The following is a 16,145-nucleotide window of genomic DNA, read 5'->3' on the forward strand; positions in this document are numbered from 1 at the left end:
TTGCAACTACATGGATGGAACTGAAGGGTATTATGCTAAGTGAAATTAGTCAGTTTGAGAAAGACAAAAATCATATGACTTCACTCCTATGAGGACTTTAAGAGACAAAACAGATGAACATAAGGGAAGGGAAACAAAAATAATATAAAAACAGGGAGGGGGACAAAACAGAAGAGACTCATAAATACGGAGAACAAACTGAGGGCTACTGGAGGGGTTGTGGGGGGGGGGATGGGCTAAATGGATAAGGGGTACTAAGGAATCTACTCCTGAAATCATTGTTGCAGTATATGCTAACTAATTTGGATGTCAATTTTAAAAAATAAAAAATAAAATTAAAAAAATAGTCAAAATAGAATGTATTTCTAAAACGAATGGAAAACGACACAAATTAAAAGGAAACCTGATAGGAACCGATATGTCACTACACGAAGACGGATTCTAGACAAATACTGACAAATGCTGGTGTGGATATAGAGCAACAAGAAGTCTCATTCAGTGCTGCTGGGAATAAAAAATGGTACAGCCACTTTGGAAGACAGTTGTGGTTTCTCACAAAACTAAAAATATTCTTACACAATCCAGCAATTTCGCTTCTCAGTATTTACCCAAATGAGTTGAGAACTTACGTCCGTACAAAATCCTGCACCTGCACTTTATTCAGAGTTGCCAAAACTTGGAAGCAACAAAGATATCCCTCAGTAGGTGAGTTGATAAACTGTGGACTGTCCAGACAATGAAACATTATTCAGAGCTAAAAAGAACTGAGCTGTCAAGGCGTGAAAAGACATGGAAGAAACTTAAATACATATTACTAAGTGAAAAAAAAAAAAAAACAATCTGAAAAGGCTACTTACTATGTGATTCCAACCATATGATATTCCAGAGAAGATAAACTACGTTGCCTGTGAAAATACAGTTATTGCCAAGAATTAAAGTGGAGGGAAGGATGAATAGGTAGAACTCAGGGGATTTTTAGTGAGACTGGTCTGTATGATACTACAAGGATGGAAAACTGTCATTATGTATTTGTCAAAACCCACAGTTTATATAACACCAAGAGTGAACGCTTATGTAATCTACGGACTGTGGGTGATAATGATGTGTCAGTGCAGGTTCATAGACTGTAACAAGTGTATCACCGTATAGCACAATGTCGATAATGGGGCAGGCTATGTCTTCTGCTCAAAGTTGCCATGAGCCTAAAACTGCTCTAAAAATAGTGTACTTAAAACAAAATAAAAAAAAACAAAATTATCAGCATAGATATATTATTGAAGTATCCATCCTTTCAGATCACGAACTGATATGTGCCAAAAGAGAGAATGAAGTATTTTTATGAATTGTAGAATATGATGTATTACGTAGGTCACCACGAGACAAATGGATTCTAAGGAGTGATAATGGATGTAGGAATGAACTCTTCTTTTAATAAAGGCATTTCAAGATTAAAGGGCACAGCATTTGCCTTTGGAATTGGATGTTGTCATCACTGTCCTTCTCACTGAACCTTTAATTTCCCTTCATGGTTTAACAAATAGAGGTTTCCTCTCCTTGAGACTGGACTGGTTATAGACTTACACATGTACACATAATTCTAAGGAGTTCCGTTCTATATAGGAATATCTATTATTTCCAGCTAATGTTAAGAATTCTATGTCCTTACTGAAATAAGAGATTCTTTAAAAAATAAATAAATAAATAAATGTTTAATTGTTTTTGAGAGAGTAAGAGAGCACAAGCAGAGGAGGGACAGAGAGAGAGGGAGACACAGAATCTGAAGCTGGCTCCAGGCTCCGAGCTGTCAGCACAGAGCCCGATGCAGGGCTCAAACTCGCAAACTCCCAAACTGTGAGATCATGACCTGAGCCAAAGTCGGACGCTCAACCAAAGGAGACACCCAGACGCCCTCCAATTAAGAGATTCTTAATAAGACAATGCCAAATTAAGAAGGAAATGTAAATCTAAGGAGTCAATGGGGTAAACACTGAGCAGAGGTTTTGAGTACTGTGGCTCAGGTTCTAATACCACCCTTAAGAAATGTTCTCATATTGACTGAAATCATCATATTTATATATAAGAAGTTTCATTTAATGTAACATGAAAATATTAGTATCCCTCTCCACTTGTGTGAACAATAGGTAGCAGCTAAAGTCTAATCTAAATAACAAAACTGTTTTTTATTGATTTTGTTCTAAGTGTGAGGCATTGCACTAAGAACTTCATAGATGTTTATCTTATGTATTCTCTTAACCTACAAATTAGTAGTTAATCCCAATCCCCTTTTTCAAATGAGGATACCAAGGATCAGAGAGGATAAGTAACCTGTCCAAGTTTGTACAGCGAGAATTTGGAAGATCATTTTTGAAACTATTTCTGCCTAAATGAAAAATGTGTTACCAGCTTTGTGAGTCTTCTAGTTCCCTTAATATCTCTTTCTTAGGATATCTCATTAAAGACAGAGAGAGATGAAACCAACACTTCTAGAGTCTCCATTGGATGCTTTAGATTCTTTTTCTGTTTTTTTTAATTTAATCCCCACAATAATTTTGTGAGAAAATTGTATTATTTCTGATTTACAGCTGAAAAAAATAATAAATCTGTTAGGCTTAGGTGCTGACTAAACGCACTTTGTCCGAGATAATTTTCCATGTGGTTTGAATGGGACCTTGCTTGACTCCAAATCTCTCGTTTATTCTATTAAATATTGTTTCATTATGTTAAGAAGGGTGTCACAAAATTTTAAGGACATGTAATTTCCCAGGCCAAGGTGCTAACATGGGACTTTACTGAATGAATAATTTATTTTCTCGCTGTACCACAACACACACTTTTCCCCTCCTGCCTCTAAAATCCGGGGACAAATGAACAATCTTAATAGAAAATGCCCTCAGGAATCAGCACAAAAACTCCTATTTAAGAACTGTCCGAGTTTGAAGATGGTGGCAGGCTGGCAGAATGCGATTCTTTGAAAAATCTCATCTCAGAGTCTCAGAAATTCTTCCCAACTTTGAAACCTTCAAGAGAAGGCGCTCTGAAGCAGAGCTTTTCAATTGTGGCGGGATGGTTACTTCCCCGTCATCAGACCCCTTCCAAAATGAAGGGCTTTACAGGTGTAATGAAGTTTTCTCTCAGTCTTGCCGCTGTAGACTTCAGCACAGACTTGAAGATAATTAGTGGACCACCCTAGCAGTGATGTGCTCCTTTCTGCCAGCAAAGCTCTTCAGAGGCAATCATTTGCCTCTCCTCAGGAACATCAGACTCTTCAACTGAATAATGACAGGCTGGAAATACATGGGTCTGAGGTAGGTCAGTAAGAACGGGATCCTTGAAACCTGTAATCACATTTTACTGCTTAGAAAGCAAAAGGTCCGGAAGAGTGATGACACCATGAGCACCGAGAGCCTCTCCTCACAACAAAAGCACAGGGGTGGAAACGCAGGCCTCATTCGACAAGATCCCTCTGGCTGTGAACCCTCTTCTGCTCCCTTTACCCCATTGGCAAATATATCCTACTGTCCTATGCTCCTCCTTGCTAGCGGCCCGTGCTTTGGAATTCTGGAAATCACTTTCCTCCTTAATATGAGACACCTAGACTGTTAGATAAAGCTATCCTTTTATCCACTTTGCTCTATGTAGTAATTATTAAAACAACCCACGTTTACTGTAGAAAATCCTGAAAATATTACCACAAGTATATAGACGATAAAAATTGCCTTACATGGTAAAAGTCAGAGAGTAACTCTCTCAGAAAGGGTATAGAGGAATGCAGGGGGTTATATTGACTAAAAGAGACACAATGGAGACTTCCAGGTAGCTCAACCTGTAGGTTGCCGTCTCTATGACGACATAGGGAACACATGTTTAAAAAATTAATTAAATTATATAGTTTAAACACTTTACACTGTACCTCAATAAATACTGAGCTTTTAAAATCATTCATCACCTCAAAACTCAGTGCTACCTTTACATTTTGGAATATTTCCTTCATATCTGTGTGTGTGTGTGTGTGTGTGTGTGTGTGTGTGTGTGTGTGTATGACATATAGCATGCACTCATGCACTTGGTCTGGAATTCTTCTATTTTTACCTAAAATATATCTGTATACTCAATAACTTTCAACTTGCAAATAGTCATAGATAAAACAAAGCTCTGTGCAGAATGAATGGATACCACCTCTGCTCTCACTGAGAGCTATTAGCTCTCTTGCGTCATGATTCTATTCAAGGACTTTTTTTTTGTTTTCTTTTCCTTTTCCTTTTTCTTTTCTTTCTTTTTTTCTATTCCTTTCCTTTCTTTTTCTTTTTCTATTTCGTTGTCTCTCTTTCTTTCTTTCTTTCTTTCTTTCCTTCCATTTTCCTTCCTTCCTTCCTTCCTTCCTTCCTTCCTTCCTTCCTTCCTCCTTTCCTTTCCTTTCCTTAACTTTCCTTTCCTTTCCTTTCTTTCTTTTTTTTTTAGCCTGCAGGAGTTCTGCTACGGTTGTGTTTCTTTCTGAGGTATTCTACAAAGCTTATGATTCCATTTTCTCCAATAATTCAAAAGCCACTGAGAGTGTTGAAATTATCAGCAGGATGAGGCAAATGATGTGGGTGGAAGGAAAAGAAGAGAAGCCCATGGAAGCGGAGCCTGACTCACGCAGAGATGGTTGGCTGGACTTCACTTTCTCAGGACTCAGACTTGGGGTTCAGCCAAGTTGAACCTAATTTCCCTGCACAGCAGGGCTCCAGGTGACATCTGGACTGCATGAGCAATTAACTTTTCTCCCTAGCCTATAACTTTATATAGAAATCCCCAAACCAGTAACCTAAAAAAGAATCTAATTTTGCAAGAGCATCCAGATTTTGTGGCAGAATGGACTTTATTTTGAAATTGACATTGGTTTATCCAGTGATCTCCAACACTGGATTCTTAGCAAGTGGGAACATTCCATAGTCATCGCATCACCCACGTGTCCATTCTAATCATGCCTCTCCCTAGTGGATATTTGTGTCCAGTCCAGTTCTCTAGATGCAGCCTTGGAGACATGAGCTCGTGTGCTAGCAGTTTATCAAGGAAGCTTCCAGGAGAATCCTGTAATGGCATGGGGAAACAGGACAGGGAAAGGAAGAGTCTAAAAGAGAGTGTGACTTCAGGCAAAGTCCCAGTCAAACTGAGACTACAGGAACTCTGGAGACCAACTTACGTCTCACCATTGTCTGGCCTCAAGGCACAAGAGTTAGGCTTTTGCACAACTGCGGGAGTCAGTCCTAGCGTGGGGGTCTTCCCTAGAGATTATCCTCTCCCAAGCACCTCCAGATTTCCATGCAAAGTGGAAAAGTGGCACCATTAGCCTAAGGCACAAACTCTGAAGGGAGCTGTAGGAGCCCCTCCTCCCCCATACTGGAAGCAAAGGCACACAGAAGCTGGAGGAAGGATGCTGAGTAAAAGGGATCCTGGGAATATGGGTGAGCATGAAGGGTCTGCTACAGTGACCACGATACTTCCTTGTTTTAACTCTGTGTCACAACTCGCCCCAGAGGACGAAGGACCTAACCTCACTTCAGTGACCACAAATGTCTCTTTTGTTTTCTCATTTTCAGTGACCAAGTAACATCATTTCTGTGAATGATTTTGCCTCTACATTGAAGATGTTTGCTGTTCTTAAAAGCCTTAATCTCTACAGAGCAACCTGGAGGAGTCTTGAGCAGTTAAGTTTTATTATTCTCCTTTTACCACTGAAAGAAGTCAAGTCTCACATATGAAAACCTGCTACAAAGTCCATCCTTGTTCCTTCCTTGTGTTCTCAGTCTGTGTGTTGAAAAGAGACATCTAAGGTGCCTGGGGATGCCCCCTACACAGTGCCAGCTGGGTTCTGTACCCTTCCTGGAGGCACCATTCATTCACCCAGACTACGCGGTGCGTGGCCCTCCCTCAAGGTGTCTAACTACACACATTTACCCCCCACTCCGAAAGTGCCAGCGTCAATATTGAAGTTTCTTTGGGAAGAAGAAAGGTGAACTTTCAGTTCTTTGGTGTTACTTAGATCTTTCAAGCCATGCAACATCTTGATCGAAACTTCAATTGTTTTCGCCTATTTCCCTAATCTGAAAACTTCAGACCTCCCTCTTCAAATATTACGGTTTGGCCTCCTAAAGGGACTATATTCTTGTTACAAAATCATCGTATCTTCTCTGACTCTCCATTAAGAAGGTACAGTAAAACTTTGCATTGTGAGTAACTTGTTCTGCGAGTATTCCACAAGATGAGCAAACATTTCTAATAAATTGTAACTTGATAAACAAGCAATGTCTTGCAATATGACTAGTAGGTGATGCCGAACATCGCATGATCCCAACTGAGCCAATGGTTCTCTGTTTCTCACTGTGGGATTGTGGGTGATCCTCAATCCAATGTCACATTTCTGCAAAATCCTCGAAAGGAGGCAAAGGCAAGTATCATTGGATAGTTTCCTGTTTGCATGAAAAGAAAAAGATTCCATTGAGCCAATAGACAGTGGTGATTCCCTTGGTGATAGTGAAAGCCGTCCTACTCAATAACCCTCCTCTGTCTTGCCCTCTCACACTAGCCATAAAGGTTTTGAAAGGTAAGTGCAGGTTAATTTGTTTGTCTTTATATTTTGTATTTTCTTTCTTATTTTGTATTGTATTACAGTATTGTAATCATTTTTATATGAATACTTTTGGGCTGTGGAATGAATTGTCTGAATTTCCATTATTTCGTATGGGGAAACTCACTTTGACATACGAGTGCTTTGGATTACAAGCATGTTTCTGGAACAAGCTATGCTCGCAAACCAAGGTTTTATGTTATTTTGAGTTTCATATCATAAAAACATTTTGGATGTTTTTTCACATATTTTGTATATTCTAAAACTACAAACTTTTACCCCTGAAATACGTATATGTATCCTCTCCTAATATTTCTGAGACTTGATGGAGTAGACAGATCCTGTTTTCTATCCCAGGATAGACTCTAAGAGTTCTTTTAGTAACTGTCTTTTGTGAGTCATAATGAGAGAAAATTAGGCAGTATGATGATCCATGTGTATATACAAAACCCAAAATTTGATGATTTTGGAGATGTCTTCAAAAACCATGCTATGTGCTGCAAAATACTCAGGGCTTTATTCTCTTAACATCGGAGAGCCCCTTGCAAGGCCAGGTCTGCCATAGTGTGTGATGGCCTTTCGCAGTGACTTAAGTTTTTGTATCTCAGTTTCCTTATCTGTAGAGTAGGAAAAGAATTTCTACTTCTCAGAACCCATGTGACCATGTTTGTAAAAGCACTCCATTAAGAAGGTACAGTAAAACTTTGCATTGTGAGTAACTTTTTCTGCGAGTGCTGTAATGCACTGCCCGTATATAAAAATCATCGGCCACCACATATATGTACACAGCAACATTTGTACGTATGTTCACATGGACTAGTGCTCTAGAAGGCACGTTGCACTAGGAAGCAGGGATGCCGCGCTCTGGTGCCAGCTCTGCTCCTTATAAGCAGCTTGCCATGAACACACATAAGCCCTTTTCCATCTGTGGATTGCAATTTCCTCACCTATACTGTAACATGGTTGGATGAGCTTACCACGAGGTTTCTTCGTGACCTAAAAACTTTTTCTAAGGTTTCCATAAATCCAAGTGTCCATTCTCTCCCAAGTATATCCTTCAACCTCAAACAAACAACGGATGATAAGTACACCTAAATAAAGGCTCTGTTTCCTTGTTCTATGGCGACTGATCATAAAATATAGATCTATTTCCTCATAGATGACCAGGAGCAATCCAGAGTATGTGATTCCAGAGTCTTGTAATCTTTGCAATGTTGCTAAGGTAGCAGATACCACATAAAAACGTTAAAGCAATTCAATAGAGACAGATTTAACTAAGATGCATCATTGCTACTGGCAATATCTTATTATTAATTCGAGGAAGGACGCTTACCTAGACACAGATATGTTTGGCATCAGCGACAACATTGAACTATTATAAATTTTAGTAGGTCACTAGATATGCATTTACATTTACATGTCCAGGGCAAGAAATAGTTCACAGCATGCCAGATAAACATTTATTGTAAATTTTTATTTACTTTATTGTCCACCCTCTGTTTTGAGCTCCTTGAGGGCCAGTACCATGTCTCTCGTGTCTGTAAGACATTTATTTACCACTTACTAAGGCTATATACATATAGTAACTTATTTTACCTGTGCAACACAGAAAAGAAGTACAAAGAAGGCAATTAGGCTTGTACGGATGCTCCACTGTGCGGATGCCAGGATCTGGGAGCATTCTATTTTTCTACTTTACCATCCTGGTGTGTGACTTCCAGCCTCCAGACCATCCCAGGGTTCAGTATGGCTGCTGGAGCTCCAGCTATTACGTTCTTGTTCCAGAACGAAAGAGAAAAGAAGAAGGGAAAGGGGATACAACTCTCAACTGTGTCAGAAACTTTAAAGAACCTTTTTCAGAAGTTAGGAAGGAACACTTAGGCTAACATCTTATTGGTGAGAACTTAGTTACAAGGACACTGAGAAACACATGTATTCCTGGAGACCGTGTGCTGGCTTAAAAAAATTGAGAGCCTGTAGCCAAAGAAGAGAAGAATGATATTTAATAGGCAACTGATGTCAATGTCGTCTCCATGTTACAGATGCAGACATTAAGGTTTGTTGTGGTCAAAAAGTTGTGCATAATCATAAGATGTTACAGCCAGTGATCCAGTTATTCCTAAGCCAAAGCACTTTTCACAGTGTAACACACTGTCATCAATGTTACCTTGCAAACAGTTGCCAGGTAGTAGATATTCAATACCCATTTGTGCAGTGAGGTAGCAATGAGCGCCTTGGACCACCAGCAGCAAAATGGTGAAAAGCACCGTCTCGTGAGCTGTTCTTGTCAAACTCCAATGTGCACATGACCTCCGCATCTCTTTAAAATGAAGATTCCGATTCAGTAGAAATGGGGTAAGTCTGAGAGCCTGTATTTCTAACAAGCTTGTAGGTAATAGCTAAGCTGCTGGTCCATGGAACACTCTGAGAAACAACTTGCACTATCCAGTATACTTGAAATGTGGCTACTCTGAATTGACCCGTACTGTGCAGTAAATGTACAATCCACAGGGGATTTCAAAGAGTTAGTATGAAAAAAAGAATACAAAATATCTCATTAATATTTTTATAGCATTTTGGTTATACTGGATTAAATAAGATATGCTATTAAAATTAAATTAATTTCACTTATTTCTTTTTTACTTTTTTAAATTCATTTTTTATATTTTATTTATTTTTGATAGAGAGAGACAGAGCACAAGTGGGGGAGGGGCAGAGAGGGAGACACAGAATCCGCAGCAGGCTCCAGGCTCCCAGCTGTCAGCACAGAGCCCCACGCGGGGCTCAAACACACAAACTGCGAGATCATGACCTGAGCCGAAGTCGGACGCCTAACTGACTGAGCCACCCAGGCGCCCCTCTTTTTACTTTTTAAATGTAAAATTACATATGTGGCTCGTATTCTATTTTTATTGGAGAGTGCTGGTCTAGGCTGAGTAATGCTACTTTGTTCAGATTCTGAATCCCTATTTACTGGCAAAAAGATTGTGATCAGATCAAATTCGCCGAGTTCAGTTTTCCCTTGCAAACGGGGAATAATAAAAGTTTTTTCTTCCTAGAGTTACCATGATGACTCTTGGAAGTTGAGCTATAGCATTGGCATTTCAACAAGGACCACCAAACAAAAATCATTTGAAGCTTCGTATTTTTAAATTATGCCAAATAAAGTAATTAGGCACTTTAGTAATCTTTGTTGCCATTTTTTTAAACAGTTTATTTATTTATGAAGAGAGTAGGAGTGCAAGTGTGAGCCGTAGAGGGGCAGGGGGAGGAGAGAGAGAATCCCAAGCACTGTCGGCAGAGAGCTGGACTTGGAGCTTGATCCCATGAACCAGGAGATCATGACCTGAGCTGAAAACAAGAGTCGGACACTTAACCAACTAAGCCACCCAGGTGCCCCGTGTTGCCAATTATTTTTAAAGTAGTTTTGGTTATACACATCACAGAAACTTTGCTGTGCTCATTCTCCTTATTTCCTGAATTCGATAAAATTGATGAGGTTCCCAGTGAACACAGAGATACTAAGTCACGTTCAATCATCAGCGCTGGACATGACTAGAGCACCTACATATCCAGGCCGGGGATCAGCTGAGCCATGCCACTATTGCTTAGACAGAACTACATTTTACTGTACGTTCCCACGGCAATTTATGTTAAAAAAAAAAAAAAAACAAAACTGATCTCTTCCAAGCTCCATGTGTTCACCAGGCGACCTCTTTTCACAAAACCCAGCATCTGGATGAAGTCAGTAGAAGTCCATTTGCTGAGTGGACAATTCGCCTAAAGCCAGTTAGTAGAAAAGAGAATTCGCCAAATGGCTGATACATCGAATTTACTTAGACTTTTCAACTATTTAGCCGTGGCTCATGGGTTTTGTTTTTGTCCTCGTTACAGCATTTTAAGGAATGCTTAACTTGTTTTTGTCACAGTCACCACTGCTCTCGCTGGAGCCAAAGGGCAAAGAGAGGAAGAACCCAAAGAAACAGGGGAGGAATGAGAACTGGGAAAAGGAAGGCACGGGGCAGAAGAGAAACACTGCAGACGTAAGAGGGACATATTATCAGACTATATTCTCAAATATGAAGCATTCTTATGAATATATTTTTCAAGAATATATCCTTACTCATACAAGCAGACAATGGTAATCGTTCCTGATATTCAAGAAAATATTCCAGAATGTGTATCTTTTTTGAGTATGTGAAGAATCCCTACCAATATAATCTCCTCGTGCATAATGATATATGCGTAGCCATTTTCATATTCAATAATTACCCAGGTGAAATATCTTCCTTATGTCTCCCGTCTCCATGTCTCTGTCTCAGGATAATCAGAGCCACCAATTTTACTCCATTTTATCTGCTGTATGCATGTGTGTGTACATTAGGCTATTAGGTCTTTACAACTATGTTGTGAGATGGATTTTGGATCCTCGTTTACAAGAGAAATAACCAAATCTCAAACATGTAAGGAATACGCTCAGGATATCACAGCTGGACGAAAAACTTGGGTGAATACGTTTGACTCCAAAGTCCCTGGGGTCCAACCTTTCCATGCTAGTGTCTTCTAAGAGTCACTAACAAGTCACTCTTGGGAGGGACAGATCAGTTATCTAAGCCTGATTCCACATTAGGGAAAATCCACACTTTGTCAGGCAATCTTGTCCGAATAATAATATCACCATCACATTACCTACTTGCAATGTCCTGGTTTTCTTATCATTTTGAAAGGTAAGTTATTGTGAGTAATAACAGCTATTTATGTGTGCTCTCTTTTTCTCATAGTTGATATATATTTAGATTATTAAAGCAAAAAACAGCTGGCATCGTTTTTGTTTGTTTGTTTACAAGACACCCATTAACTTCTCACAAAGTAAGAGCACTCTTTTGTTTTATTATTCCTTTAATGTTTATTTTTATTTCAAACACAGAGAGACAGAGAGAGCACAAGCAGGGGAGTGGCAGAGAGGGCTGGAGACAGAATCTGAAGCAGGCTGCAGGCTCTGAGCACGGAGCCTGACGCAGGGCTCGAACCCACGAACCATGAGATCATGACCTGAGCTGAAGTCGGACACTTAACTGACTAAGCCACCCAGGCGCCCCTAAAGTAAGAGCACTCTTAAGTAAATGCATGAGATATGATAACAAAGTGACCTAGACTCCAGTGATCAATCCTTTGGGTCAGGATCAGCTTTTGGCTGAGGTAAGGAGTTATGCCTTGCCAACCACCAAAAGAAGTAACAAAAATAAAAGCAACCAAAAACTGACTAGCACAGGAGTCCAGCCAACAGTGAAAAACAGAAATTCTAGAGCTGACAAAAATAAACATCAAGATGAAAGTCAAAAGCAAAAAAAAAAAAAAAAAAACCCTCAAAACCAAACAAAATAAAATTAGAGTCAAAGCAAAAATAGTACCAGGATTAATATATCGGGATAACCTTAAAAATGCTCAATCATCAAAGCTTCCTTCTTTTCCCTTGTGATATAAATATTTGTCTCTCATAATTTGTGAACCCTTGAGTTAAAACTTGGATCCCTTGGTAGTGAGGACGGACCAAGGGTTTACCCCTTTCTCAGCGAAGAGAGTAGAAGGTTTCACAATGGGAACCTTGATAGGTACATATGATAATTCTCAGAATATTGAATTTATCAGGACATCCTGTTCTTTGGTAAAATAAGGCTTTCCTGACACAAATATTCTTGACCTTGGGAAAGTATTTATGATTGTTATGTGCAAAAGGATGTGTTTTTGTGTTTGCATCTGTGAAATGAGAGCAACGAATGATGCTAGGAAATTGTGGGAACATAATTCATTGGTGGGAGTGCTTCCAATATTTTTAAAGGCTCAAATTGGCATTAGAGGATAACATGAGAATTTACCTTAACACCACTTAAGTCTTAACAAAGGAAGAATGACAACTCACTTAGGAAAAAGGAGTTTCTTTCAGAACACAGGAAACTGAGTCAGAGAAAAATCTGTGCCTCAGATTCCAAGTTTCAGTTTTTTGTTTTTTTTGTGGGTTTTTTTTTTTTTTTTGCATGAATGAGATCACTAGGAAGTAAGAGCATGTGAATGGCAAACTTTCATTTGAAGGAAAGGTAATGATAAGATGGGTAAAGGCATATAATTCAACCAACAGTCCCATTTGGTATTGAAGTATCAAAAAAAAAAAAAAAAAAAAAAAAGGAGGGCAAAACAAATAAAAATAAGCAAGCAAAATATCCAGCAAACAGACAGACAAAAACCAGAACACCGTAGAAAGGCATGGTTCTAAACATAATAGTAGGATCAAAATAATCCCCAAGACAGTCCTTGGCAGGCAATGAAGAAACAGGACCACGGTGGTAGGTGAGGAATCTGAGGCCTAAAAGGTCATATCTACAAGGGCATCAGCCAAATGTGAGCCTCCCTTGGTCCACATTGACCATAACTTCTTTTGACTTGGAAATGGGAAATTAATGTCTAAGGTGCATTAGTTTGTATAAACTCTAAACTCTTGCTAAACAAAAACCCTCACCTGGTGCCATTGGAAAGATGGTTAGTTCAATGAAAAACAAAATGGCAATTTGCTTTATAATGATTCTGTTTTACAGGTAAATTTCCTAAAATATATTGTTTTGTATTAAGCCATTCAAAACCATCACGCTTTTTGGGGGGCAGTATCAGGAACTTCCAATTGTTGGTGACACAGGAGGGCCATTGGCCTCTTTCCCAACTATCATGACCAGGTTGCAATGGAAACAAGTCTAAGAACCAATTCTTTCACACATATAAACATTTATTATCAAACAGGTGTAACAGTTTATAAACTAATGAGTAAACTCAAAAAGCGTCAGCCCGCTGTCCTAAGTGGTCTGACAGCAAGATCCCCTTAGGATAAATGTAACAATATTTCACTGGCAAGAGTCAGGCAAACAAAAAACCTAGGAATCTACAACTGTAAATGGGCTATTTTGGAACCTATCTACACCTCTGTCTATCTATCTATCTATCATCTATCTTTCCTTTAGAATCTAAAGTTCCATTCTGAAGCATACAATCTAGGTTTAATGGATTCTTATACCCTATTCATTTAAGCTTGGAAAGGCCTATAAAATGTGACATATCCTAAGATGTAGAATAAAGTCATCTAATGCAAAAGTATATATACCATGCCATTTCAACTGAAGCACTTCAAATTACAAACAACACTGGAAATAACGCAAATGCCCATGAACAAGAGACAACGTGTTATATTCACACAATGGAATAGTCCAGGAATGAAAAAAAACAGATGACTAATGCCTGCAACAACATGGACGAATCTCAAAAACACTACATAGAACTAAAAAAGCCAAAAGCAAAAAGTGTTTTCTGTATGAGTCCATCTCTATGGAAGTTCAAGAACAGACAAACTGGTTCACAGGGATAAAAGTCAGAATAGGGTTTGACTCCAGAGGAGAGGATGACAGACTGGAAAGAAATACACAGGGACATTTTGGGGTGATGGCAATATTCCATATTTTGATCGGAGTGTTAGTTACGTGGATATCTATCTACCTGTCTGACTAGCTAGCTAGCTAGCTACCTAAGTACCTATCCGCATATGCATATATGTGAGTCCATTCAGGCTGCTATAGAAATATGCGATGTATATAACAATAACACAGACCGGGCAGCTTATAAACAACAACTGTATTGCTCACAGTTTTGGAGGCTGGAAGTCGGAGGTCAAAAAGCCGGCTTCTGTGTTGTAGACTTCTTGTAGTATCCTGGAAGATTCAAGAGGCTAGGGAACTCTGTGGGGTCTCTTTAGCACTAATCCCATTTGTGAGGGTTCCCCACTCATGACCTAATCACCCAACAGGTTTGCCTACAAATATCATCATCTTTGGGGTTAGGATTTCCCCAAAGAATTGAATTTGGGGTTGGCGGGTACAAGCATTGCAGCAATAACAATACACACACATACATATACAGGTGCACATAAGTATACATATACATACACATATTATATGCTGAATAAATAGGTAATGATATTGTGATAAAAAATTACAAATGACATAACACATATCTCTTCCCTGACTAAAACCTCTGGATAGCTTAGAGGTTACCATTTTATTAAGGAAGAAAATATTCATTTGGTCTCTTGAAAGTAGTAACAGTAATTCTTGTCCCGTACTAAGCCCGTACTAAGTTCCAATGGGACAGGTGTTACAGTAGATAATTGCCCTATATAATTCGAATCACTGAATTCTCCCAACAACTTCATGACATTAGATTGATCATTATTCCCATTTTATCATGATGAAATCGACACCAGAGAGGTTGAGTATTTTTCCCAATGTCACAGCCTAGCAGGTGGCAGTGTAGTTCATTAGATCCAGGTGAGTTTTTTTAACTCCGGATTTTTCTTAGTGCCATCATCACAGCTCCACGTGACTCCCATGCTACTGAAAGCAAGAGGAGGAAACTGTTAGAGAAATTTTTTAAAAGGTAGACAAAGAGATGAAGTCAAGGGTAAAGGGAGAAAAGATTGGCACTGAAACAGGCTCTCTCTTTTCTCCTGCATTGTAATAAATGACCTCTCCTGCCGATTTCGAATTGCTAGACAATATTTTTTTTATTATTTAGAAGGACATCAATTCCGACAGGAGATGAGTTTCCATCCTAGTGTTACAGACCACTTCTAACACGTTCAGCTGATTGAGTCACCACGATTTTACCCTTGTTCAACTTAATTCCGGTTTTGATCTTTCCCAAGATGTTTTACCAAAACTCATACTAAAATCTCTGGTTAGTATTACAATCCAGTCTATAAAAATAAAGTCAAGTTTGCTGTTTTTTTGTTTTTTTTTTTAAATTGGGGCAAATTCCTTTTAAATGGTAGAGCACAGGAAAATACCCAAATAAAGGAAAGATCTCACCATTTTCTTTATTTATTCTCACATTATATTTACTAAACGAGCTTCATTTTGAAAGACTTCCCAAGAAACTAAGCAGGCGGGCACATGGCCTAGACCAGTCCCCAGAAGTCCAGTTCTATATGGGTCAATGGCAATCCTTGGGTAAATAACTTGGTTCCGAACTTCTCTAAGGAAGAGATGGTCCCTGGAGTGGTCATCAGTGCTTCCTCAGTGGAAGCAAACATTTGTGATGTTTTTAAAGAGGTATTTTCAAAAGGCTTGGATTTTTTGAGTAGGTTAAATTCTACATCAAAGACAATTGCCTTTCTCTGCTGTTCTTTGCCTACTCCTCCACACGCCCCTTCTTGCACATACAAATCGAATGCTCACACACACCCCTACACACATTCAGCATTCTGAACCAAACTGCGTGTCCATAGGGACAACTGAACAGCATTGGAAGCACCATGTGCAGCTCTGAACTGACAATTTATGCCTGCAGGTGGCTGCTTGCAAATGCAATTAGGCCCTGCTCCCACTGGGAGGGCTCAAGTACACCTCATTAACTGGGCCAAGACTGTATTAATACTAGTAATTTTCCACCTGCAAGAAAAATGGACAGCTTACGCCAAAGGAAGTGAAATATATGGCCAGGT

The sequence above is a fragment of the Panthera onca genome, chromosome C2, assembly GCF_046562875.1.
Source record: "Panthera onca isolate mPanOnc1 chromosome C2, mPanOnc1 haplotype 2, whole genome shotgun sequence".
NCBI lineage: Eukaryota > Metazoa > Chordata > Mammalia > Carnivora > Felidae > Panthera > Panthera onca.